This window comes from Enhydra lutris, unplaced genomic scaffold (assembly GCF_002288905.1).
Source record: "Enhydra lutris kenyoni isolate GAN:26980312 unplaced genomic scaffold, ASM228890v2 scaffoldscaffold65, whole genome shotgun sequence".
In the NCBI taxonomy this organism is placed as follows: Eukaryota; Metazoa; Chordata; class Mammalia; order Carnivora; family Mustelidae; genus Enhydra; species Enhydra lutris.
In genome coordinates this window covers 6,971,427-6,994,725 of record NW_019154149.1, presented here as the reverse complement: position 1 = coordinate 6,994,725, position 23,299 = coordinate 6,971,427, and positions in this window count along the sequence as shown.

The following is a 23,299-nucleotide window of genomic DNA, read 5'->3' as shown; positions in this document are numbered from 1 at the left end:
TGAGTGTGTGTGTGTGTGTGTGTGTGTGTGTGTGTGTGTGTGTGTGATTCATTACCCAGAATGGCACCTTTTCCCAAGTCCATTTGTCCTGAAGGGGCATCTTTCTCTAATTTACACAGAAGTGCTATGTAGGCTAGTTCTGGCCACATTGGTGCCCTCTGCAGTCATGCACAAGGGACCTCGGCATTGGCTGTGGGTCCTCTTCCACTATCCCGCATCCTCAACTTCCCCTGTTGTCCGGAGAGTAGTATGGAAGGGCAAGAGGCAGGGCTCCCAGAGAGAAGGCTGTGGAAGGAGATATGAGGGCAGTGACAGGTTAGAGATAAGTTTAGGGCACTTGGAAAATAACTTGGAGTCATAGAAGGAGCCGGAAATGTTTTCCTGTAGCTAAAATGTTAAATGTTAATAAAATCAATGTAAAGCGCCCGACGTCCAGTAGACTAATTCTACTGTATTTGCAAATATTCACATCAAATATTTGCCATCGTTAATACAGAACAGTAAGGATAGAGCCCATTTGATTTCTGGTCGGGTTTGTGGTAGGTTAGGAAGCCTCTTCGTCAGAAGATAAGAAACTCCTTTATCAGGGAGGGGCCAAGACTAACACTAGTTAAATGTTATTATATCATGTAGATATTATTTACTTTGTAAGAAATTGAATCATTTTGGCAGACTGCATATCTCCCACAAATATTCACCTTCTGATTGTACAGATGGTTGCATATTGATTTCTGTCTTTTGAGATAAACAGAATTCTCACTAGTATTCAAACAAAAAAAGCAAAGCAAAGCAAAAGACAAATAACTTTAAAGAAAGCTCTGCACTTGCAAATCATCTGTGTCTGGACTAATATTCTCTACTCCCAAAACATGTGCATCAGATTATAATTATAGTCATCTTCACACGGGCAGGTTAGGAACGAGGATTTTATGTGTGCCAACCAAGAGAAAAAAATGAAAGAAAAGAAAGCATCAATCCCTAAAGAGAATGTTCAGCTTAAAGACACAGAAGATTATAGTATTTAACTCCTGAGCAATGCTCATCTAATTATTGTATTTTATGGCCAAGACTGAACCAGTACACAGGCAAAGACAGAATCACATAACATACAAAAGAAGCCTTAGCCTTTATTTTCTTTTGAAATAACTGTAAGCTCACTGGATGTGAATATTGCATTGATTTACCTGAGTATTTTGGTGGATATCCACTGCCTTGATAGGTTTCATTGTTTTCATTTGGTTCGTTTGATGATCCATTGAGTTTTATGGGTGCTGCAAAATATTTGTGACTATTTACTGTTCTGAAAACTTTTAACAGGAAAATGTAATTACCCCAGGATACAATTTTACTTCCCTAGTGGCTAGTGTTAGTGTTCAAGCTTATTGTCCCATTAATTTTCACTTACCGGAATGAGCCAAGTGTAAATGAAGTTGGCATCCCCCTAAAAATATAAAAACAAAAAAATAAAATAACTTTGGCATCTTCTCTATTAAATATTTTAATTCTTCTATCAGAAAAAGTTTAACTGTGGTCCAATTATCTGCCCTTTGTCTACGCTTAGAGCTAAGGTGCTCTGCTCCCTTCAGGATTCTGAAGCACAGACACTAATATGAGGTCAGCTAATGTCACCATAATGGTATTACATCATGGAATCAAGCCAGCCAATGGGGTGCCTGAGAGAACGAAGGGGCAGACCTAAAGGGTGTCTGTGGATTTAGAGTAATGAGACTAGTCCCCTGCCCTCAGATTATAGCTCAGTAACAGAAGGCAGACAGGTATCAGTGATAAGTCACGATGACACAAATCACAAGAATCAAATAGAGGTCACTTATGCGTTGACCTTCAGCAAACTATTTGCCCTCTGAGTCTCAGTTGTCTCATCTATAAAATGGGAGTAAAAATAGCACCTCTTGCACGTGGTCACTGTGATGGTTAAATGAGTTAATCTGTGTCAAGTTCACCGAGCAGGGTCTGACACTGAACACACACAGTCATCTCTAAACTCAGCAGCTCCGTGCACTTCTGACCTCTGACATACTACTCAGAGACCTAAGCCCAAGGGGCTGCCTCCCAGTTTATTTTGTGGAGACATATTGAATAATCCCCAAATGGGAAAGCAGAAATGAAAAGTTGATGGCCCCCAAGAAGGTTGTTAGCCCTTCCCCTGGCCCCATCCAGAAGTTCTCATTATGCACAGCCACGTAGAAGAAAGTGAACTGACAGGTCTTTGGACCCTTCCCAAACCTGCCGAGACTAAGCCTGGGATCCAGTCTGTCGTGTATGAGAGCAGCAAATGTCCGCTCCCCTTCATGACTGTTGTGTGGATGATCAGTCGGCATGACACCCCCAGGCAGGTTCCTGCGGCAGGCCTGTGCTTTATTCCTCCAACACCCCATTCCTGTCTTCTTCCCCTCGTTCTCTGGCTATGCGTGACCCACGGGAGGCCTTGGCCCTAACTCTGTCTCTGGCCTGAATTCTCAGAATTACATGTCCGACTCATTCCTTCCACGCTGGTTTGCCTTTAGACCTGGACTGATCCTGCTCTTTGTTCCCTTTTGACTTAGTCTGGGACTGTCCATCTCCCCATGACACTGATGCTGTAATCAGCGTATAAGTCAGGATTCTACCAGGGAAACAGAACCCATAGGAGATATATATGTTATATGTTATATATGTATACGTCTATGTATATGTATATGTATGTATATCTTCTCTATAGGAGATAATCACGTATATATTTTCTATATCTGTAGTTTTCTATCAGTGAATTAACTTATGGAGGTACAGTTTTTTCTTCAGAGAAACCCCAGTTTTGCTCTTAAGACTTTTCAACTGATTGGATGAGGCCCACCCATTTTGTTGAGGATAATCTCCTTTACTTAAAATAAACTGTTAATCATATCTACAAAATACCTGCACAGTAGCACCTAGAGTAGCATTTGATCAGATAAGTAGGTATTCTAGCTTAGCCAAGTTGACACATAAAGCTAACGAAACATTATACTCAGTTTCTCCAGATTTCTCCGAGGTCCACTGGGTACCTTCCTCCCTTTAGACTTGGTCTGTCCCTTGGCTTTAAAATGCCCTGCACCCAGCCTGGCTGGCTTGCCCGACCCACCTACAAGGATATGGCTCTGTATTAATGATATTGACATAGGGGTAGAGAGTAACATGAGTTAGAGGGCCATTTAATTCTGTTATCTCATTTTATAATCCCTCTGGAGTTAGAAACAAGGCCTTATTTATTTTTTTAGAGATTTTATTTATTTATTTGACAGAGAGAGAGAGAGGACAAGCAGGGGGAGTGGGAGAGGGAGAAGCAGTCTCTCTGCTGAGCAGGAAGCCTGATGTGGGACTCGATCCCAGGACTCTGGGGTCATGACCTGAGCCAAAGGCGGACACTTAACCAACTGAGCCACCCAGGTGCCTCAGGGGTAAGACTTTAGTAAACAATTAGGCTTGAGATAAAGTAATGTTGTATAGGTGATATATAACAGTTCAGACAATCATATGTTGAGATAATAGGATAATAGTGTACAGATAATAGTATGTTGAGAATCTTCTAGTCCAGTGATTTCTGAACCTGTTAATATACCCTAATCCTGTAGAGAACTTTAAAAATGTAGATTCTCTGGTACCAACCCTCCAAGACCCACTAATTCTGTGTCTTTAGGGAAATACTGCATATATGCACTTGAAAAGTATTTTTCCTGGTGAGTTTGACGCTCTGGCTATGGTCTGGCCTCTTTGTGTGACCGATGAGTAAACTCTTAAAATAATCTTTCAGCTGATCAATGCAGCTTATCCATTCTGTCTTTCAAAGTGCATCTCTTTTTTCTCGGAAAGGGTTCCCTTTGGGGTTGATTCTCTGCCGTAAGATAGTTATTCTTTCTCCTTCCTTCACTCTCTCTAGTTGGGCTATAACCTCCCACAAACAGTCTCCGCCGCGTTCCAGAACTGGACCAGTCTGGCCCACAGAGAGTACTGGAAGGCCCTCTGTACCCAGATGCAACACTGCTAGCTTCATTACAATCAGCTTTTGACCATAAATCGTAACTATTTTAGCCGAGCTCCTTCCTACCTATTCCTGCCCATGAACCAAAGTCCATACAGCTGGACCTAAGCACTCCTTTTTCCTTCTTTGCCTTGCTTCCTTCCTGTTTCCTTACTTTGCTGCTTGTTCAGTCTCTGTCATCTGGCTCCCACCCTCTTTTTGTCACTATTACTCTTAATTCTATGATCTTTGCACTTTCTGTCATATGGGAGGATAATTAATTCATACCTGTGCCTCACTAAATTGCCATGAGCAGATTAAGCATTGTAGTCTGGAATTGTTTGGGTACATGCCCAGCTCTCCTGGGTTGTTGGTGCTTTTCCAGACCGTGGCTGAGCCCTGGAGTGCATTTGTCTGAAGTGTGGTCCATTCTGTGGCCAGAGTAGGGAGACAAGGGCAAGACACCTGGTAGTACCTCGTGGCAGCATGCGGCACGTGGGAAAGGAAAGGCCACAGGACCTGGCCTAAAACTGAGTCCGGAGATAGAGGAGAGGCAGTTGGATGAAATAAATCCATTACCCTAGCCCAAAATGGAGGAAGATACCTGTTTTAACAGAAGGCTATCATATGAAAAGCTCTGGAAATTTGAGCTCAACACAGATCTACTCACCTACGTACAGCAGCATAGCTACTAAGAATAGGTTAAGCAATCCTAGGCTTTATCGCTTTTCTTTAATCTTTACAACAACTCAATATGGCACAGACATTAATGGTTATCAACTCCTTTTTATAGATGAAGATCCCAGTGTTCAGAGTATGTAAGGTATCCACAAGTACTCCTTTGGTTTTCATTACCATTTATAGAAGATGACTTCCGGTCTATATCTCTAGTTTGCACCTCTCCTGTCAAACTCTATGCAGCCTCTACAGCATCTCCAATAGAATCTCAAATTCAGTATTTCCAGAGAGAGTTCTTGATTCATACCTCTTTCCTCAAATCTGTTCCTCCTCTCGCCTCCCCATCAATGACCTGGCACCACCATTCACCCAGTCACTTATGTCCGTAACTGAGAGTCATCCTAGATTTCTTTTTTCCTTTACCTAGATTTTATTTTCCCTTATTACAGTGCTAGCACCCTTTTGACTCTGCCTCCAAAATACATCCCGAGTGTGAACTCTTTTCACCACTCCTTCTGCTTCTACCTGAATCGAGCCATCAATATCTTTCACCTGGACTTCCGCAAGATACTCTTCGCAGATCTTTCACAACTTGCCAGGATACAGTCTTTTCTCAGCACAGTAGCCCAAATTATGATTTAAAAACATAAATCATAACATGTAGTCTCCCTGCCCAAGTCTCTGTAGTAGCTTCCCATTGCAATTAGACATTTGAATTTATTACCATTTCTAGGAGGGTGCTGTGTGACCTGACCCTTGTCTACCTTTTTGGCCTTATCTCCTACCTTTCTCCATCTTTTTATTCCTGGACATGCCTGGCGCATTCATTCTCAGGACCTTTGCATTAGCTCTTCTCTCAGCCCAGAAAACACTTCTACATACAATTTCTTGCTTTACTCCTTGTCTTTCAAGTCTCACCTCAATGACACTCTCTGAGACTGGCCTTTCTTGACCACCCCAGGATGCTCTGTCATGTTGTTCTCTTTTACTATCTTTCTACCACTCATGATGATCTTATGTTCTTACATTGGTCTGTCTTCTCTCTTAAACTGGTGAGCTCTTTTGAAGGCATGCACCTTATCTGTCTGAGTCATTGTATCACAGCACCCAGGGCAATGCTTGGCTTTCCCCACTACCCTGTGCTTTGCTCTGTAGTGTCCTGAAGTATTTTTGATCATCAGAAGTAACAACACTGTCTTCTCTGAGATCTTGAGCCAAAATCTGTAACAACACTGTTTTCTCTGGGATCTTGAGCCAAAATCTGGATTCCTGATGAGTTCGTGGTACCGTCTTCTGAAAGACATACCAGAGGATCTCCAGAGAGGATTATTCAACATGGTGAAAAATTTGGAAACTTAATGAGGAACAAGTCATGAAACTTGGACGTTTAGTCTGGAGAAGGACAGACTAAGGAGAACCAGGTCAGGTTCATCGCCAGTGTCATTACTCTCTTGCTCATTTCTGCTCTCTTGCTTTCTTTGCAATGTTTAGCCATTGATGCTTCTAGTTGGGTTAAAAATAAACCCCAATTCTGGGCCTTCTTTTCTCCTTATAATGAAAACCTTTGAATTCAGATGGAAATTGCACTTCTGTCTAAATGCTCAGCAGAAGAGTTGAGCTTCCCTATGTGGCCTTCTGTGGTTTTATTTTTGCTGTACTTGCACTGGAACAATCTCACACTAGAGGTTATGTTCTGATAGATGCAAAAACTGGAAAATTCAATTGCATTTCCTTTTATGCAAAAGTAGTTAAATGTATTCTTCTATTTCCTAGGCATTAAGTTGCAAATATCATCATCTTTTCTCTTATCTCCTGATTTAAAAGAAATTAGAGCCATTTTTCATAGCAGTACCAGGTATGGGAACATCAACAGCACAGGATACAACCTCAGTGGGCTGTAGTTCCAGTTCTGCCAGTCCTTCTCCAGATACTGGTTCCTATTTTCCGCTGGAGTAGGTCCTGACTAATCCTTGCTGCAGGAGTGGCAAGTGTGGCTCTATCACTGAGTCTCTTAGTTGCCTGCTACTGCTCAAGCCTAGAGTAGAGTTACTCCTTGTGAAAATATTCTTTACAGAACTCTCCAATGAAAATGTTACCATCTTACTCGGAAATGGTAAAAGTCTAGAATGCATGATAAAACTGTAATTTCCCTTTCTCCTGCTATCTGTTCCCAGAGTCGAGCTCATAATTATAATAGCATACTAAAAGATATTGGGAAGGTTGGGCCTGAGAAGTTTTTTTTTGTTGTTTAAAAAGAAATTTCTCATCAATCATTCACTGAATCGTTTTAGCATCTACTGAAAATTGTTGCCTAGAACCACTGTTTTGTCGAGGGTTGCAAAATGATGAGTTTTTTTTCCTAATTTTTTCATTTCCTCTGTATATATTAGCTGGAAATTTGCTTTAAAAAAAAAAAAAAGAGCTTTCAGGGGCGCCTGGGCGGCTCAGTGGGTTAAATCCTCTGCCTTCGGCTCAGGTCATGATCCCGGGGTCCTGGGATCGAGCCCCGCATCAGGCTCTCTGCTCAGCAGGGAGCCTGCTTCCCTTCCTCTCTCTGCCTGCCTCTCTGCCTACTTGTGATCTCTGTCTGTCAAATAAATAAATAAAATCTTTTTAAAAAAAAGAGCTTTCTCTTATCAACTACTTGATTTTGTTGCGGAGAGTTAAGATAAATGCTTGAATAGTTGACTTTAGCTATCAATTTTTAAGAATCAGGGGGTGCTACCTTAGTAACTACCGAAGGTGACCAATGATTTGATTGGGTTAATTATGATTTTTACATGTTTGATGCATTGCAATCATTTCAGGCTTTTTTTTTTTTTAATGTTTATTGGGCGCCCCTTCGTGGTGGCTTTTGAGTGGGTCTGGAAGTTTTCATCAGGTGACCAAGCAGGCAGATCAGATCAAGAACTACTATAGTGGGGTGCCTGGGAGGGAAAAGGGGTGCTTGCTGAGGGCCAGCTCCACTTACTTGGCCTGAAGCAATATGTTCGACTCACAATAAAGCTATATTGTTTTTTTCTTCTTGATTTGTCACTCTTTTATTTATGACAGTGATTTCTTTTAGGCTTTTTTTTTTTTAATTTGACAGAGAGAGAGACCCACAGCGAGAGAAAGAACATAAGCAGGGGGTGTGGAAGAGGGAGAAGCAGGCTCCTCGCTGAGTAGGGAGGCTGATACGGGGCTCGATCCCAGGGTCCTGGGATCATGAGCTGAGCTGAAGGCAGAGGCTTAACCCACTGAGCCACCCAGGCGCACCTGACTGAGTGATTACTTGAGTGTCTGTGTTAACCTGTTCCTATTACTCTTCATTTACCTCTCTATGTAATTTTACTACACTGAGCACGTCCGCACCCCAGTCTCCCCCTGGCACGGTGTTGAAAAGAAGTTGTTAAAGTGGATATCACTCATCATGTTTCCAATTTTGGGAAGAAAGCTCTCAGCATTTTAACAGAACGTATGATGTTTGTGCATTCTTTCTATGGACACACACCACCTCCCTTGCCCCAGCCCCATGCACATTTGTAGATACCCAAACAAATTTCTTTTTTAGAGAGAGAGACAGTGCATGCAAGTTGGGGGGCAGGGCAGAGGGGGTGAGAGAGAGAGAGAGAGAGAGAGAGAGAGGGAATCGTAAGCAGGCTCCACGCCCAGTGCACAACCCAACGCAGGGTATCATCTCCCAAACCTGAGACCATGGCCTGAGTTGAAATCAAGAGTCGGACACTTAACTGACAGAGCCACACAGGCGCCCCTGGAGATAATTTATTACAAAGCAACGACAAAGGCTCTGAGCCACAAGAGCTGCTCGATTTGGCTCCACCCCACCACGTATTCATTTGATGAGGAGACAGTGAGCCAAATGGACACAGACGGTCTGTTACTAACAAGTACAGCAAAAGCGAAATCAGAAGGTCGGCATGGTGTCAGTTCTGCACATCCCTGATCCCAAAGAATGACAACCAGAGGGACAAGATGACAGATGACATGAGCCGTGAGTCGCTCTATCATGGAAGAGCTGTTCCCATATCACATCTAGTGGCTTGCATAGCCTGAAGTTGTACCCTAAGGGAGGAAGCAAGATGGAAAGTCCCATGCCTCACCAGAATTGGGAGGTGGATAAGGAGGTGTCTCTTGGCAGCCCCCCCCCACAAAATAGGGAGGGAGTGAGAAAGAGTCTTCACAAGACTGCTTGTCTTGCCCTGTGCCAGGGAGGATCCCAGGGCATTTCACCAAAACTTAGGTCAGCTTGCCGTTGAGTGTTGCTTGTGGGACGTGTGTGGAGAAGTGCCAGGTTGTTAGGACACCTGAGTAGAGGCATTTCCCTATAACCAAAAGCAAATTATGAAAATTAAGGAAAACTATTAACTATATTGATAAACAGTAATAAAATTCTTTTACTTTTGTTTATTACAATAAAATGATAGTAATATTTAATAGGTCAGTTGTCAAATTGTGTTCTGTAGAAATCCTTCAGTGATGGTAAATCAGGATTTTACCACTAGATGGCGCATGACAAAAATTCATCATCCAGTTGGTCAGTATGGAAAGCTTTCTCTGAATGAGAGATTATAAACGTAATTGTCATTAATTCCAAAATGTATATGAATTTTTTTTAGAAAGAAGTAATGCACATTTCTCAAGGCATTTTTTTAATGTGTGAAAAGAAAATGAAATCATTATCCAACAGACAAATAAAAATGTTTTCTCCATAATTCCAATGTAAAAAGCCTTAATCTTTGGGGTAGATTGTATTAATCTATACCCCCCACCCTCATATCCATTCCCTTTGTCATATCCATCAGAGCCACTTATTATTAAAACTGAATAAATAATTTTTAAAATGAATTTTAGCTTTAAATACAGTTGTGCAATAATTACTGTTTTAAAGATTTTATTTATTTGAGAGAGAGAGAGAGAGAGAAAGAGAGAGAGAGAACAAGGTGGGGGGATGCAGAGGGGCCAGCAGACTCCCCGCTGATCAGGGAGCCCAACTCGGGGGGCTTGATTCCAAGACTCTGAGATCATGACCTAAGCCAAAGTCGGATGCTTAACCAACTGAGCCACTCAAGTGCACCCCTACAATAATTATTTTAAAAAATATTTTATTTTCTTGATTTTAGACCAGAGAATAATATAGTAAAAACTTGTATGTACTTAACGTAGGTTTACGAATTATTAACATATTGCCACATTTGCTTTATCTATTACTACAATTTTTTCTAAAGCATTTCAGAGTACTTAGTAGACATAATGGCAATTTGCCTCTCAGTACTTTACATGTATCTCATGAGAACAAATCCATCCTCCTATATTATCATACCAAACAACTTCTACATTGATTTAATATTATCTAGTCTGCATTCAAATGTCTCCGTTGTTCCTGGAATGTCTTTTTTGCAGACTTGATAATATTAAATCAATGTTTGTGTTGTTTTTTATAGCTGTTTTATTTTCTATACACGATCTAACCAAAGATCACAGTGCATTTGGTCATCATACTTTTTTGGGGGTCATATCTCTTTAATCTTCTTTAATCTAGAACAGTTTCCCTTCCCATCCTTTAAAAAATATGACAATTTTATACACATATACAGAGGGGTATATATATTTATTTACATATTAAAATACTTAATAACATATTAAAATATTTAATATGTATTTCTTTACTTCCTCTACCCGCTGGAAGTCCAGTATTTTTTAGGCAAGCAATGTAACAACCCTAATTATAAATGTTACCCAAAATTGATGAAATATAAAAAGTATGTTAATAAAATATCTCCATTTCTAAAGGCAGCTGTTCTACATGTCATGTATAATAAAAACCCAAATACAGGTTTTGGGGGTAGCCATTCATTAGATTATGAGCTTTCAGAAGGGAACAGATTGTGTTTTATTCATTTGTATAATCTCTGCCCACCATATAGTATACTGAATGTGGTGAAACTCAGTACATCTTTGTGGAGTAAATGAATGGTTTGCTGTTTTTTTGTTGTGGTAAAATACACATAACATAAAATTTAACATTGTAACTATTTTAAGTGTACAGTTCAGTGGCAATAAGAACATCCACATTGTTGGGCATGGTTCTCTTTTAATAACCTAAGGGGTATGTGTTAATTGCAGGAAAGTTATTAAATAGATCATCAAAAAGAAAAATGATCTAAACTCCCATCAAATCCTACCATCCATAGAAAACCCAGACATAATCACTCTTAACATTTTGGTGTAGTATCCTTCCAGACTTTTTTGCATACATTTATTCCTATCCATGTAAGTTATAAGTGATTGCATTGTACATATTGTATAATTACCTGCTCTTATTTCCTTAACGTATAGTCAATATTCTGTCATATTAATGTTAATATTTACAGATAAGTGGGTTTTGATCTGCTTATAGTTCATCCACTGTTTTTATGCCATATACCTCCAGTAGCCATGCTGTTGGGTGGGGGTCGTGGTGACAGAGCTAAGGACACAGGTGAATTCTGTGTGGTTTTTAGTTTTTCTGAGCATAGTGGATAATAACACTGATTTAGGGCACAAGTTTCTGTGTGTAATTTGGGGATTGCAGAAGGGATTTAGGCATCCTTTGTTGAGGCCCATCTTTAGATCAAGGGTCTAATGGCAGCGTTGCACCAAGGGAGGGCAGAATAACAATCTCTGTCATTTGTCATTCCAATCCAAAATCTTCCTCTGGGGAACTTGTTATTTAAGGCCTGACTCTCCTTATTATTTGCCTGGGGGAAAACACATACTGAACCACAAAATGCTCCCAGAGATTAGACCTTGTCAATGTTCTCTGATGCCTAGTAGGACCACTGCAGGAAAAAAATATTAATGAGACTGTTGCTAGGAGACGGGAGAGCCAAAAGCCCAAGACATTGTAGGGGTTCCTCTGAAAACCAAAGCACTTTAAGTAGGTTTTAGATTGGAGGTTTTGTTGTTAAAATCTCTTCTTTGATGAACATGTACTTTTTAGCATGTAACGTGTAATATCATTTTTATGTTTTTGGAGGAATTTGGGAGTAATCCCAAGGCATTTCATTTCTTTCCATAGAGCTAATCCCTTCTTCAGAGCACAGCTCAGTTTCAAGTGGCTGCCGCTTTCCCCCTCCCCTTCAGTGCGACAATCTCAGAGCTGGTGGAGAAACAGAGCGTGTGCAGCTGGTAAGTAGCTGAGAAATCTTTTGTAAAATAGGTCCCCAAAATGTGCTTTTCAAAGCAAGTGACAAGTTTTGATGGAAAAGAATAATACAGAACTGTGTAGGAATTCCTGATTCTAATCAGCAGTGTTGGGAAGATGGGTTAGTTTCATTCTAAATATTCCCCGGTCATTTACTAGTTCAAAGCTTGTTTCTTAAATGGCAAATGAGCTGCTGGAAGGAAATATAGGAATCTCCCCTTGTGATTCTGGTAAGATATTTCCCAACATATGACTTGATGAAGATGTTACCTAGATGAGAAATTTCACTTAAAACAGTATCTCAGCCTTACAGTGTTTGAATTAGACTTGGTAGAATGGGTTACGATTAAAGATGTTCTCAGATCTGAGCTCCTGTCCCCATACGGAGAGAACATGACAAAACTGTTACTTTGCAATGGGAAGGATACCATACCTCATTTTTTTTAAATGAAGAAAATCATGTGACTGGATGTCTGTACAGGAGAGAAAATGAGGAGGGTAGCCTGTAATGTTCAGTTTAATTGCTTCAAAGGAGAAATGAACATGTGTTGAATGGGAAAGATTTAAAATTTGGTTTTAGGATGAGAAGTCATGAAAAGGAAATAATGAATATTGTGACTGCCTTTATTTTGAAAAGGATTGATTTGTATTCATGGACATCAATTTGTACAGTAAAGGCAGAATATTCTCAAGTGCTTCTTTATTTGAAAAGAGCTCTGAGAACAATTACAGAGATTCCTATCAGAAAAGCTTTTTATGTTTGTTTCTGAAATGTGCCTGAAAATGTGTAAGCTTTTGTGCCCCCTTTCACCTGGAAATCGCATTAGTAGATCCATTTCTGCAAGAAAACAAAACAAAACAAAACTGAAGTGGTGGTCTTTTTATTTCTTTGAAATTTAGGTCGTTGGTCCCTTCAAGGGGAAGGAGGAAAAAAAGGTAGATTTTTGAGTTAGATGACAAACAGCAATCAAGAAGGGAAAATAAGAAGGAAACGCTTAAATGAAAGCTCTCAAGATGGGCCATTTTTCCAAGCCAAAAATGTCTGCGGGTGGCATGTTTTGCAGGGGGTGGTGGTGGGGGAGAGCGTGTTAAAGGCAAAGGGGGGGCATTGAACTGAGCACTGCGGCAAAGAGAATGACTGACGCATCCAGGGACATGTGACTATTCTTTGGTGTAGTGAAGAAAATTTTCCAGGAGTCCATCTTGTATAAGAAATTCTGTAATGATGCTGTAATCTTCATGTAGTCCGCACTGCGTGTGTCTTGCTGGCTCCTCCACTGGTAAATCAGTGCAGTCAGGCTTTGTTTTTCCTGTTTTTATTCCTAGACTTTCTTCTCTGCGCTCCCACTGCTTTTATAGCCCTTGTTAAAGTAGCTTCTTAAGAATGGTATCTTTCCCCTTTATCATAAAAAAATCACACATTAATTGTTTAAAATTTGGAAAAATTACTCTGTCCCTCTTTCCTGAATACATGCAAAGAAATGCCAGAGATAAATACTTATATACAAAATGAAAATTACATATATACATATATATAACTACATATATGACGTATATATATATATATATATAGTTTTCAACTTGCTTTAATAATCATTCAACATTATATTGAAAATAATTCCTCATATTTTTAAACATTCCACAAGAAGTCAGTGTTTCGCGGATGCATAATTTCTGATCATAGAGGTATCCCACTAAATGTCCACTTACTGAATGTTTATATGTGCAGTCTTTGCTGTTACAATTTAAGGAATATCTTTCCATATAAACCTCTGTGTGCTTTTCTGTTTTTTTTTTTCCCCTAGGATAAATTCGTAGATGTGGAATTTCTGGATCAAATGGTATGAACCAGTTTAAGATTTCTCCTCCTTCACCACCACCTTATACATCATCACCTAATTAGTTTATCATATGTGGTAAAAACATTATTTCCCAGTTGTTGTTTGCCTATTGATTTTGTATCATTTATGCTGTTTTTTTTTTACATGTTACAGTTTTATATTTTTAGATATCCGTAGCTATCGATTTTTGATTTAATGATTTATTTCTTTCCTTTAATGAGTATATTGACTTGTATTTTTTCTAGTTATTTCATTGCTTCATTTTTTTTTTTTTTACAATTAACTCTAATTCATCTGGAATTCATTTTGGTATGTGGTATGAATATGAAGTAGGATCTAATTTTGTTTTTTTTCCAAATAGGTCACCAATTGTTTCAACATCATTTATTGAATAATTCAACCTTCTTCCACTGATATGAAATGGCAACAACTGCTCTCCCTTTAGCTAGGGTATAGTGTCCACAGGTTGGCCATTTTCTTTCTACCCGAGATGGTCACATTCCACAATAGCACTCCTACCTTCTTGCAGCTCTGGCAGCTTTCTAAAACATCATGTTCGTGTTCATGCCTTTCAAGGATTCTAGGCACATGTGGTTTAGGGCAGTGGTTTTCAAACAGGATTTATAAATTTAAAATTTTCCAAAATTGTATTTTTATCGGATGTTTTTCACAAATTAAAATCGAGGAATCTGAATATAGAAAACCACTGTACCAGATGTGCTATTCCTCTTGGACACAGCTGGCATTCTAATTGTTCAAAACTTACCCCCAGGGTTAGTTAGTGTTACTCCTATGATTCCTTCTTCAACCTTTTTTTCTACTCCTCAGGTTCTCGGAGAATTAAAGCTGTCTGTCTTAGTTTCTGGAATTTTCTAGAATGGTATAAGAAGGAAATGTAAGAGATGTGTGAGGAGCAGAAATAAATAATGTTTGCCAGCCTGTTGCTGGCAGTAGTCCGATCTAGGGATTTAAAGAAGGTAGGATGAGTCCAATCCATGCCATCACTGCCACCATCTCTTGTAGGTAGACACACCCCCAGTGGTTCACTTCTTTTCACTGTAGGCAGAAGGCTCCAGCATGAAACACAGACTCAGTGGGAGAAGAGTTAAATGTTGCTTACAGAAATCTTTGATTATTAAAATCACCTGCTACCCACTGTTGGCAGTCCCACCCCCATTCCCGCTCTCAACACAGCCTTCTTTCTCTGTTGTCTTCCTGACTCTGGCCTCTAGCCTTTCCTGATTCAGGAAGAAAAACTGGGGGCATTGGGTGGGAGGGTGCCTTGCCTGCCCTTATTAGGGGCTCATTTGGCTCACAGCCAGAGTCCCAGTCATTTCTTGGCTTGCACATTTAGGCTGTGATTTGTTTGTGACTGGAGGCTGGTTTCCCTGGCAACAGCAGCTCTCCAGGGCATGCGCATTTGCTCCTCTGCAGTGGCAGAATGTGGCTGTGTCAGCGAGGCGGGGGGGACTGTGGTGGGGGCCGACGTCACTGGAGGCGCTCTTCTGCAGTCATGATGTCAGTTTTTCTGGGCTAGACTGCCATCGTTATCTTATATAGAGCATTGCATTATTTTTTTTAATACTTGGAAGGCTTTGAGCTACTCCCTTTTCTTCCACGTTCCCTTCTCTCAATATATCCAGCAGTGACCACGAAGTATTCCCAGTGTTTGAGGCCATTGATGCCCCCGGAACCCTAAGGAGATTCATGATAGTGTGGACACAGGAAACAAACTGCCTGGTTTCAGACCTCTGCCTCTTGGTAGTTGTGTGACCATAGTACATAGTGCTTCCATTTTCTCAGATATAAAATGGAGATTAATAATAGCACCTTTAGAACAGTGTCTGTTACATAGTAATTGTAGTGTAAGTGTTGGTATCATTTGTAGATATTAAAGGAGAATTTGCCCTGAAACAGACTTGCCCTGCAATGTACAAACTTACCCTCTGTTGTCCACTGGTCAAATACACACACACACACACACACACACACACACACACACACTTTCTCTCTCTCTCTCTCTTAACCTTGCAGCACACAGGCTCTTCCCATGACACACGGACAAGCACCACAGCAGAAAGGCTTGCCCCATAGCACACAGGCATCCCCCATATCACTCAGATTTACCTAAAGGCACACACATTCTCCACAAGGCAAAAAGTCTCACTGAAGGGACATGAATCTACCGCACGTGACACAGACTCACTCTTCCATAAAGACTGTATCCATGACACATGCACAATCCCCGATATCACAGACTGTCCCCATATCACACAGGCCCTTTGCCTAGGACAGTCTCTGTAGTGAATATAGACTCACTCCACAGGACACAGGCCCTGCAGGGTACAGACCTCACCAGAGAACATGGTCTCTGCCCATGGCTTATGGATGCCCATGGCACACAGATTCTCCCCACGGCACACAGATTTCTCCCAGTGTCCCACTGACTAAACCAATGGCCAAGATTCTCCCCAGGGCACAGGTCACATCCCGAAGACATTCCCTAGAGCACACAGATACTCCCCCCCGCAAGGCACACAGCCTTAACCCATGACACAGAGATGCACTCTAGAGCACATGGACTGTCCACAGAACACAGACTTTCCCCCAGAACACAGTTCCTGGCCCAGCTTGGAGACCCACACTGAGGGACACACTGTCCCACACCAGACAGACTTGCTTTGTGGCACATAGACAAACACCACAGGACATAGGCCATCCCAAAAAGACCCAAACTTGTTCCATAGTGTACAGACACTACCCAAATCACACGGACTCACCCCATAAGATGCAAACTAAACCCATGGCACAGAGAGTCTCCCCACAACACACAGATTCTCCCCACAGCCAAAAGATTGTTCCCATAGAACACAGTCTGCCCAAACTGAGATGCCCCACAGCACACAGACATCCCCTACAGCATATAAACTCACCCCACAGACTTTCCCCATGGGACCCAGGCCCTCCCCACTTCAGGCCGACTGGCCGCAGGGTGCACAGCCTCTCCCCAAGACACAGACTTGTCGCACAACACAAGGACATGCCCCTAAGAACATAGACTCACCCCACAACCTGAAGACTTACCATGGCACACAGATTAAACCCACAGCCCTCAGACAAGCTCCCCCCACATCCCAGAGGTGCAGTGGTGTGTCCTACCACACCTGTATCCCCCAGGGGCACGCAGGATTGGGCCACCACACCCAACCTCATCCCGCAGCGCACCGGGTCACATCACAACCCATGCCGCCCCCTCACGATGCAAATGCTCACCCCAGGGCGGGCTCCCTTGCTCTGCTGCATCTCAGCCTCCCCCGTGCAGACACTCACCCCTGATTCCTTTGACAAGCCCCCCACGGGGCGCAGCACTGCGCCCCAGCACACACTGGCCCCGCAAGGGACAGACTGGGTCTAGGACAGACACGCTCAGACCACAACAGCACCTAAGCTGTCTCCAGAGTGTCCAGCTCCCGCCCTCCAGGCACACACACGTCCCCCCGCGGGGCCAGTCACAGGCACGATCCAGGCTCCCCTCGTTCATTTCACAACGCAGACGTGTCACCCAAACACATTCCCCAGCGCGGCGCTCCAACCCCCCGGGCGCACGTCCGTTTGTCACACACACTTGCCACACAGATTCGCCTCGCAAAAACCACACTCCTTTGGGAGGCTCCGCCCCGCGAGCACACGCCCCGGGCACGGGCAGCCGTTGGCTCTACAACGCCCAGAGCTGCCTCAAAGCCCGGAGACCCATTTCATCGCTCACTACGCCGCTGCCCGTACACAAGTGTGCCCAGCCGTGCCCCACGCTCCATCAGAACGCATATTCCCCCCGTCCGTGTACACACTTGCCCCGCAACACACACAAGCACCGCTGAACACGGACACTCCCCCGAGTGTGCAGGCACGCCACCCTTCACGGCGGAGACCGGCCCCACGCCCTACTCACACTCACTCTGGAGATGCAGCTTCCTTCTGCGGCACACAGACTGGCGTCGTAGCATGGACTTACTCCAAAACGGAGGACCGACCTTTCACATAAACACTCCGCAGCACACGGACAGACACACGACACACATATGACCCCCGCAATGCAAATATTTCCATCATAGTCTACAGACCTACTTTCCTGTATCATTGAGCTACAACTCGGGCCTGCGACAGAGACACAGCTTGTGTAGTGGTTAAGAGCAAGGCCTCTGGACCCAGACTACCTAGGTTAGGATCCAGGTTCCACCCTTTTCTAAGTGTATCACCCAGGGTAAGTACGTTTCTCTGTTCTTCAGTTTGCTCCTCTGTAAAACAAAGGTAACAGCAGGGCCTACTCCGAAGGGAGTGACTAGCCACTAGTACCGTTAACCCCAAATACCTAGAACCTGACAACACAAAGGCTCACCACGTGATACATAGACTGGCCCTAGGACAGGTGCAGATACTCTATAGCACACAGATAGCCCACCGCAACCCCCCACACCCCACAGAACACAGAACCCTAAACCGGTGCCGCTCACACGAGACAGAGCTGTAGCACAATCAAGAAATTTGCTCTACAGTTCACAGGCTCGCTCCATGATACACAGACTCATTCCGCAGTGTTTAGACGCACGACCCCCAGCCTCACCGTACAAGGCACAGACCCACAGCACAACACAACACAACACACACACAAACATGCATGCATGCTTCCAGCAACTCAGTGATGTGCTCTATATCACACCAACACCCCCCACACACATACTCTGATTTTTTTTATGTGTGGATCTATCTTCTATTGACAAACAAACAGCTGCTAAATTGACAATACTTGTGCCATGATCCTAAGACTCCTCCTGCAACACACAGACTCAGCCAACAGTGCACGGGTTCCCCATGGTGCAGACTCATCACGCACAGACTCATCCAGAACACCTAGACATGCTCTACAGGACACAGATTTGCTCCGGAACAGCTCAGTGTGTACACATAGACCCCATATGATGCCTGGAGTTACGTTATAACACACAGACTAAACCCACAACCTAAGGACTTTCCTATAAACTAACGCTTGCCTCACGAATCCTGAGAACATCCCATGATACAGATTGCATGGCCCAAGACACCTGGTGTTTCTTCAGTATGTACAGAGAAGCCTCATGGTGTTCACCATCATGTAACACACACCATCGCTCCACAATGCACAAACTCATCCCCCTCAGCCACAACACGAAGACACTTCCCATGAGCACAGGCCCAAAATGCATAGACGCATTCCACGAGAACACGTGCATGTGCACACACACATTACAACACACAGAGGCACCCTCCAGTGCACAGACCGCCCCCCCACCATGTAACAGTGAGCCCCAGAATTCCTGGAGACCCCGACAACATAGACACATTTCCCGTAGCACACATGGTTGCCCCATGACTCACAGAAGTGCATCGTCCCATACAAAACTCCCCCATAAGCAGACTTGAGCACCAACACCCGGACTCACTCTGCAAGGCACAGACCCACGCTGTAATCCAGGGACTAGACTCACGAGTAAGCACACTTTCAGAATAGGTACTCACGCAAACACACAAAACCCTTTGACAATCACACAATCACACCACCACCCAAGTTTCCTTGAAAGCAGAGGCTTGATATACTGCTTACACAGTTGGCCTGTGCACAGGGCAGACGTTAACCCTTCAACATCCTAACAATGTGAAAGAATGCCCTCTCAACGAAACCCGTTGCACAATTCACACAGAAGCCCCACATTACTTGGATTAATTTTATAATCCCTGGCCGTTCTGTAACCCAGGACCTGCCACCACACCTAGACATACTCCACAAGACCCAGAGACATTCTGTAAACACAGCACACCCCCAAACGAAGGGGTGGTATAGATTGGGGTTAAAAACTTCCACTTAGGATTCAGACTGACCGGGTTCCAATCCTACATGTATCGTTTACTAACTGTGTAACTTTGGAAAAGTTTCTTAACCTCTCTGTGCCTTATTTTTCTCAGGTAGAAATTGGAATAATAATGGTACCTACTTAGCAGGGTTGTTAAGAGGAATAAATGAGTGAACGCCTCTGCAGTGTTTAGAACCGTGCCTGGCACAGCCTTAGTGTTATGGATGTTAGTTGATCTTGTTGTTGCTGTTACTGTTGTTCTTTCTTCTACACAAGGACCTGGACTATGATGGTAAGACTTAATCTAGAATCATTAGAAGCAACCCCATGACACATGGAATATACCCCCATAAAGCCTAGAACCACACCACAGCTTCCACTCTCTCCGCGCTCTGCTCACAGTTCCCGTGATGACTGCACTTAGGCCACAATACCCAGAAGCAGCTTCCACATGGAGTCTGCAAAACACCGACGCATCACACAACACCTAGACACACAGTGCAGTGCATATGCATACCCGAGGTACAGACCGCTTAGCCACGTGAAGACTCATCAGCCGAATGCGCTCTAGCATACGTAAATGAATATATGTGTATGTGTATATATGCATATATACATATACCTATATATAGGCTCTACAATACACATACCACAGAATACACTGCACCTACAACGTAAAGAACTCACTTTAAAATCCCTAGAAACAATCCACAATGCATAGACTTTTCCAACACACAGGGTTGTATCCCACCATCCCTGTCAAAACCCTGTATACCCCAAATCGCTCCCCATGCTCAAACTCACCCCATAACGCAGATTATCTTTCCACAGGACTCAGACTTGCTCCGCAACACTCCGGCTTGTGCCTCAGGACATGGATAGCCCTGTTCCCCACAGACAGATCTTCCATACGCAGAATCGGACGACAAAGCAGATACACCCTGTGATGCCTGTATTAGGCACGTAACCCACACACAGGCTCCAGTAAACACCTTCACTTCTCAATACCAAGACTTGTCCCTCAACAAACGGAAAGCTCTCTAACACACACAGCGGCCACACAATACCTCGACATGCCCTACACTCCTCAGACCCAGCGTCACGGTGCGGACTCCTCCCACACAGCAGCGAGTGGCCTCCCAGCGCGCCCTCTTGTCCCACTGTGCGCTCCGGCCCGCACAACCCCTAGGAAGCAGTCACATCACAATGCAAAGGCCCCAGACACCTTCGGTTGTCCCCACACAGTCCCCCAAAAGATATGCAGGACCCACAGAACTCAAAAACAACCCATAACCACAGACTCGTCCCACGGTCTGCAAACACGTTCCGTAATGCACCGATGTCTCCCACAATGCAGATGTCTGCCTGCACGACCCGCGCTCACATCGGAACATTCAGAGTCAACTCACTGCTCACAGATCGCAGTCCACAGACTTGCCCCACAACATAGAGGCTCGCCCCATCATGCACAGAATAGTAACATAATGCCAAGGTATGCCGCACAAAGCCCACACCGCCACACCATGCACACAGTCCTTACACAGCACACTCATGCACCACAGAACCACGTATAAACCGCATCAAAGTCCACATAAACCCCACGGCACATAAGTCTGCCCCATAACACCGGCGTGCTGTGCAACACCAACTCTCCGTGCAGAGGTTGGAATCACAATGCACAGACTCACTCTACACAGCCGGCTTTGCTCCACAACCTGTGCAGTCACTCCACAATGAAAACACTGGAACCACAACACCCAGGCTCACTGCAAAGCATTCTCCCCGCCCCAGCTTCTCTACCACATAGATACACCCCTCAACTCTCCGACTTGCCTGCCCACACCTGGACACACCATACAACACATAGACGAGCCCCGCTATCCAGACAGATGTCAGACCACCGCGTCTGCAACAAAAACACGCCTCACAGGACATTTAAACCACAATGCACAGACCCATGCCATGCAGCACAGGTCCGTCCTACTTGCTTTGCTCTAATATCACAACCCTAGACTTCTCCCCGGACACAAAGACCTATCTTAAAGTGCACACACATGTGTTGCAACCCCCAAATCACCCCATAACACCCAGATTCATTCCACAGTACCCAGAACACCATACCATTAACACACAGACATGTAGCATGCAGACTTGCCCCAAAAGCCCTTAGCAGCGCAACGGGGTGCAGACGTGCCTCACAGCACACCCTCACCTGGCCACGCAAACACCTGGCTTCCAGGGAAGATAGGGGCAACAGAGCCCATAGAGCTGTCTTGTTGGACAAAGACACATCCTGAAACGTGCTTCCACAACCCGTTACACAGACTTCCTAGCTCCGCCAATGACTAGCTCATCGTGCAGCATACGGATTTGCAAAACACCCAAATCACGGACACAAATGCACAGCTCAGACTCTTCCCCAAAAGCACAGAATCCTATCACAAAGCACTGACACACCCCTGCAACGCACAGTATCAAGTCACAATGGGGAAATGTATCTCATGTCACAAGGGTTTTCATACGGTGCAGAAACATGCCCCGTCATGCATCTCTTCCATGACATGGCTGCTCAGACATTCTTTACAATTCCTAGGTAGAAGGCAAGACTGCTCACCACTCACAGACCCAGATCAAAGCACACAAAACCACCCCGGAGTGTACGTATTCGCCATGCATTGTGTAGGATCAACTCATGACACACAATACTCAGAGTCGATACAAAATACACACACACACATCCTTCAGCAGAAGATGGATCCCAAACACTCTTGGGGTCAGTGACAAAACTCAAGCTCCTCTTCCAACAAGACACAATCCATCCCGCAATATATTGAACAACCGCACAACGAACGCAGTTACCCCACTTGCCCGAGCACTGCACACACATACACTACAATACATAGACATACCCTACAATGCAGACATGTGTCCCCGGATACAGACTTCTCATGCAACACGTAGGATCACATCACAGCACACCTGCTCATGATTCAAGATACAGATCAGCCTAACACAGTCTTGCCCCACAGCACGCTAACTTTACAAATCCCAAACTTGCACCAAAACCCGAACTTCCACAGATTTGACCCACAGAGTTTCAAACTCACAACATGACACACAGACTCTAAAAATAGCTACCAAACCATGTTAAAATGTAAAACTATGCCCTCATGGAAACACCCTCACCAAGCCCGTGGTTGACCTGCAGTGAGTAAGAAGGAGCCACAGCACTCCAACTCTGCTCCCAAGGTTTGAATTGCCGCCCAATGTGCAGAACCGCATTTTAATGTACAACCATAACCAACAACGCACACACCTTCCCCAGAGAACAAAGTCTCCCCCGCCACACACTTACCACACAATTTCCAAATTTGTGCCAAACATGCATACTCAGCCCAAAATACACACACCCACCCTGCATCAAACACAGCATAGCACATAGATTTGCCCTTGCTTAGAACCAACGGACAGCTCACATCCGTCTCACAATGCCCAGACACACAATACAATGTACAGACAACAGTCACAGCTTAGATCCACCCAAACACAGAATGCGTGCACAGAATCCAATAACACTGCAGAGCTTTCCCCATAATGTCCACCCATAGGATCTCAAATTGCATGAAAACACACACTTGTTCCAGAATGGACAGCTTCTCCCACAGCGTACGTCCTGTAATACACAGAAACACCACACAAGATAGGGACTGCCGCC